Raw genomic sequence first — 5928 nt, 5'->3', positions numbered from 1 at the left:
ATTGATTTGTTTTAGAAGTGAACAAGTAATTACTATTCTTGACACATGATGGACACAGTTTATTGCTATTGATTTGTTTTAGAAGTGAACAAGTAATTACTATTCTTGACACATGATGGACACAGTTTATTGCTATTGATTTGTTTTAGAAGTGAACAAGTAATTACTATTCTTGACACATGATGGACACAGTTTATTGCTATTGATATCTTTTAGAAGCGAACAAATAATTACTATTCTCAACACATGACGGACACAGTTTATTTCTATTTACTTGTTTTAGAAGTGAACAAGTAATTAATATTCTCAACACATGATGGACACAGTTTATTTCTATTGATCATTTCAATGTTATAACAAAATGGTGGAAGTATAGGACCTAAAGTTTAGAAAGTATATATGTAGTCATAAATCAGACACTCAATCTTGGATTAAAAAAGTAAATTACTCACTATTAGTATAATTCAGACTTCTTAAAAAATTACATTGCTTAAGTATCATGTTGTATAAATAAAATTTTGAATTGACAAAATAAGTCATTTATATACATGGTATATAAATATATATATTTTTTTTCTTAAACATCCTTCTTTCTATATACATCTTTTGTATAAAAAAGTTATTAATTGACAGCACTGACAAAAACTTCTAGGATAGTTATAATTTGGGTTATAGAACCTCTGGTGATACAGTCTTATCTAACATTATTATAATTTGGGTTGTAGAACTTCTGGTGATACAGTCTTATCTAACATTGTTATAATTTGGGTTGTAGAACTTCTGGTGATACAGCCTTGTCTAACATTGTTATAAAAAGGAAAGAACTAATAAACCTATATCTTTTGTTGTTTTTTAGTAATTCTTGCATTATTTTAAATTGTCTACTAAACCTCTCAATTGATACTGTGTAATAGAAAACACACATTCTGTTCGGATACTTCTTGCTTGATAATTTGCAAAATATCATACTTTTTGTACTTGAAAAGTTTTTCAATAGAAGATCAACTGTTTATTAAAATATAGAATTATTGAGCTTATACACAAAAATATTTGAAGAAGTTTCTACAAACAAGTAGAAATTTTTATGTTTATTTAGGGATAAACAAGTAAATATGTTTAAAAACTATGCCACACTTGGTTTTCCTAAGATCATTGGGTGTAAAATAAAAATATAACTTACTCAAGTAAATATTTAGTTGAAAAATATATAAGTGAAATTATAAGACTGGGTTGAGCAGAATGTAGGTACAAATTGAAATAGTTCCTTATCAATAAATGTGCACGAAATAACAAGTATTCCTGATCACAAGCACCTGTAGTTTTATCTTTTGTATACACTGATTTTTTAGTGCCAGATATTAAGGTCTAATGTAGAAAAGCTTCTTGTACCACTAAGTAAGGAACTGCAAAATGCTTTGGGCACTAGTGAAGTATATTGAAATGTTATTGTCCATAAAGGCACCAGTAGACATAATACCACAAGAACAATGTTTACTCTCTTGCCTGTAATACAGGGGAGGGCTCCTTGTCTACAAGACGGAAGGCTTCCAAAAACTCATTGAAATCAATAAATCCGTCTTTGTTAATGTCTATACTCTTGGCCAAATCATCAATCTCTTCTTGTGACATAGCTGTCCCTAAGTGTTGACTTAGTAGATGGCATGCATCTGTAAATTCTTCCATGGAGATAAGACCTACAAACACACAGAAATTACATTAAGTCTCAGTTTAAGTAACAAAGCCTAAAATATGACCTAAACACTTATCAAAGCAGTGTAAGAGATTAAGTAATGTTAAGATATTAGACTAGGCCTGTCATGTTACTCAAAATAATCTGCAGTTACTGCAGATGACAAACATGCTAAATTAGACCAAGACAGTTAAAAACAAAAGCCATGAAATGTCAGCTTGAATAACTATATAGTTATAAAGTAGGTAACAAAAACATTTAACTAGACTAGTACAAAGAAGCAGGTTAAGTAACATTAAGACTTGAAACTAATCTTGTGATACAAAAGAAAATAATCTGCAAGGGGGTCAATATTGACTACAAATACATTATATTTGAACTAGATAAAGAACAAAATCCACAAGAGTTCAGGCTAAAATACAAAAAGACAGATATAATCAATTGTACTGGGGTTAGATATACAAGAAAAATCACATAGGGTCAGGATAAATAACAGAGGTTTAAATGGTAAACTGCAACAGATTGATGTAACCAATTACCAGAAAAGCTCATAGGATCAGAATAACTAACAAATTATTCTATACAAAGCAGAGGAAGCTACAAAGAATCAATATAATCATTATCACTGGATTAGACACAAAACAAAATAAACCATTGGTTTTAGGAAGATCCTAAGAAATTAAGGAGTACAAAAAAGAATGAAATATAATCAATAAGATTGGCCAACTAACCTGACCCATCTCTATCGATAAACCTAAATATGGTTTCCAGAGTATCCTTGCTTCGGTATAACGTTTCCAGTAGTGATGGTTCATTCTAAGAAAATGTAGATTGTTGAATGTAAGGTTTATCACCAAATTAAAAACATTTCTTCTGGATATATTAACTAACTGTTATAAGTATACTGTTAAAAACATTGTAGGAGACATAACTGTTGAATAAGTGTTCCGCATGATGTGAAAAAAACATGGATGATTGATAATAAAGAATAAGTTGACATGTCTAAATTAAAACCTTCTCTAGTTTATTTTGTACAATGTTTCAAGTAGACTCCTTTCATTAGGCAGTAGAAATCTTGTTACAATGGAACTAGGCTCAGAGATAATCGTTAAAACGTAAAATAATACAAAAGTTTAATTATGTGTTTAGCAGTGAAAGTGGAAAGTAATTAAAATAACTAAAATTGGATTTATATATATAAAAGAGGAAATTAATGTCAATTTGCAAAATAATAGCCTAGTAAAATAATAATTCCGGGAAATAGCTATGGTAAGGAAAAGACTTTTGCATAGGTAAGGTTAATAAGGGAGATTTAACCAGGAGTAAAAGGTAATGTAAATGCGTCTAAAGAAAAAGTTTAAAGGAATAAAATTAGAGAAAGAGTTTTATAATTATTTGAAAGTAAATCCCTTGTTTATACCATATAGGCTAATCAGTGTCAATGTGATATTACTTTTAATTTCTCCAGACTAATAAACATCAATGTGATATTAATTGTACTATCTGTAGGTTAATTAGCATCAGTGTGATATTTGTACTATCTCTAGACTAATCAACATCAGTGTAATATATGTGCTATCTCTAAGTTAATCAGAGTGAATGTGATATTTTTACTATATATGTCAACATTAGTGTAATATTATTTTTAATATTTAAACTAATCAACATCAGTGTAATATATGTGCTATCTCTAAGTTAATCAGAGTGAATGTGATATTAGTACTATCGCTAGGCTAATCAACATCAGTGTGATATTAATTGTAACTCTCTATAGGTTAATTAGCATCAATGTGATATTTTGACTGTCTCTAGTTTAATCAACATTAAGATTATAGTATTTGATCTTAATACACCATTCAGTCTTCACCTTATCATTCAAAGTAGTAGTTTGCTCAGGTGGTTAAATTCAAATCTGATTTCATTCCACAGCATTCAAGGAAGATAATTCAGACCAATCTCTAATAGTGGCTGGAAGTGTTTTCAGGGAAGATAATCTGCCCTCAGGCAAAATTGTATAGAACTACTTGCCTGTGTTGTCACAAACCACATGACCTCCTGCCATCAAAGGAGGCCTCCACCTGGTGACATCATTTGATCTCCATTAATTGACGACCCTAATGAGATGGCATCCTTTGCTCTCCACTGAGGCACTCCTTTTGTCATGATAGTAGGGTATACTAGTGAGGTGTTTATTTCTATGTGATTGTTAACTATTATAATTATCTTTCTTTACCTGATTTCCTCGGTGTGTATGGTACAAGTACATTTTTAATTAGGGAGCTTTTTCATTTGTTTAATGAAAGAAAGAAGTTCACATACTTGAACAATACTTTGGTTAATATTAAGCATTAAAATATTAGATAATGCCAGTTGACCTTCTGCAAAAGATCACCTGGAAACAGCCACTGTTTAAGATTGATCTGAATTATCTTCCCTGAAAACACTTCCAGCTACTATTAGAGATTGATCTGAATTATCTTCCCTGAAAACACTTCCAGCCACTATTAGAGATTGATCTGAATTATCTTCCCTGAAAACACTTCCAGCCACTATTAAAGATTGATCTGAATTATCTTCCCTGAAAACACTTCCAGCCACTATTAGAGATTGATCTGAATTATCTTCCCTGAAAACACTTCCAGCCACTATTTGAGATTGGTCTGAATTATCTTCCCTGAAAACACTTCCAGCCACTATTTGAGATTGATCTGAATTATCTTCCCTGAAAACACTTCCAGCCACTATTAGAGATTGATCTGAATTTTCTTATTTCCTTTCTTGTTTGAATTATAAATCATAAGTTTGGCTTACATGACTAGTGGGTCAAAATTTAAATAAATCAACAGCTATTCTCCGAAACATCTGGGTATTGTGTTTTTTCTATACTAACATTTAATATACTTGCTGATTGTGATGATAAATATATAAATAATGTTAGTGACTTATAAAATAGTTTTAACATAAATTGCACATAAAATATACATGCTAATAAAATGATGTATTTTCAGGTAAGATCTGCATTAGTCAGTGGTGCGATATTATGAAAATAGTGGTAGGTTTACATCTCCCGTGGAGACTGCTGTGTCCTAAGATCGCCAAGTTTGATGCAGTAACAGGAACAGTGGCTTACGAATCCACTTTTGAAGAATACACAATTCAGAATAACTTGGCTCAACAGGTTCGAAATGCCTTCTTACATTAATGAGTGTGTTATTGTTTAAGTGGACTTTATTTATGATAAATTATGTAGAACCAATGTCTTAACTCAAATGTCAAACTATATCACTTTGTTCTGTGCCAATAATTCTTACTATTATTTTGTAATATTTGAAATACTACAATTTTGCTCTTCACAGTTTGAGACATTATCAACGTTAAATTAAGTTAAATACCATTAACCATTAAAGAAGTTTGACCATTTAGAAAAAAAAAGAAAAAAGAAATGATGCACCTAAACAGTAGTTAACTCTGTGTGAATGGCCAGATTAGACAATCCAGACTAGATGGTGGTTAGCTCAGTGAGAGAGGCTGGATTATACAATCCAGACCAGACAGTAGTTAGCTCAGTGTGAGTGGCCAGACTAGATGGTGGTTAGCTCAGTGTGGGTGGCCAGATTAGACAATCCAGACTAGATGGTGGTTAGCTCGGCATGTGAGTGGCTGGATTAGACAATCCAGACCAGATAGTGGTTAGCTCGGCATGTGAGTGGCTGGATTAGACAATCCACGCCAGATAGTAGTTAGCTCAGTGTGAGTAGCTGGATTATACAATCCTGACTAAACAGTGGTTAGCTCAGAGTGAGTGGCCAGACTATACAGTCTAGTTAGCTTGGCATGCGAGTGGCTGGATTAGACAACCTAGCCCAGATGGTGCTTAATTTTGTAAAAGCTGATGGAATAGACATTTCATTCTGGCAGAACTATATAGAATTTTTTTACAACCATTAGAGACTGCATGTCATAAATTTTTGAACACCATTCCCAGGAATTTCAGTCCTCTACAACTTTTATCATTATTATCTTTAGTTTATGTTTGATAAACTCTAGCCTCATCCGACAGCTCATGATTGAGGAAATCCCACTTTTGAAATAACCCCATTCGAAATAAAATGTCCTTCTCAGTGCAACTTGGTGCTCTAATGTTGCACTTAAACCTAACTAGAGTACTGCTAGAACAAGCACCATTAGGTGTTGTAGGTAGAAACTACATTATTAGAAGTATATTACCCGATACGTTT

The 5928-nt window shown here is 32.0% G+C and overlaps 1 long non-coding RNA gene across 1 annotated transcript; it reads right to left on the bottom strand.

The window, feature by feature from the left end:
• Positions 1-1474: 1474 nt before the first annotated feature.
• Positions 1475-3617, bottom strand: LOC111086280. The gene is made up of 3 exons (XR_002611008.1): positions 3558-3617; positions 2422-2506; positions 1475-1694 (listed from the first exon to the last, which is right to left on the bottom strand). It is a non-coding gene; the product is annotated as an uncharacterized LOC111086280 (long non-coding RNA).
• Positions 3618-5928: the final 2311 nt, after the last annotated feature.

The sequence above is a fragment of the Limulus polyphemus genome, unplaced genomic scaffold, assembly GCF_000517525.1.
Source record: "Limulus polyphemus unplaced genomic scaffold, Limulus_polyphemus-2.1.2 Scaffold986, whole genome shotgun sequence".
Lineage (NCBI taxonomy): Eukaryota > Metazoa > Arthropoda > Merostomata > Xiphosura > Limulidae > Limulus > Limulus polyphemus.
Note: the sequence above shows the minus strand (reverse complement) of the source record. Positions and strands in the feature narration are given on the sequence as shown.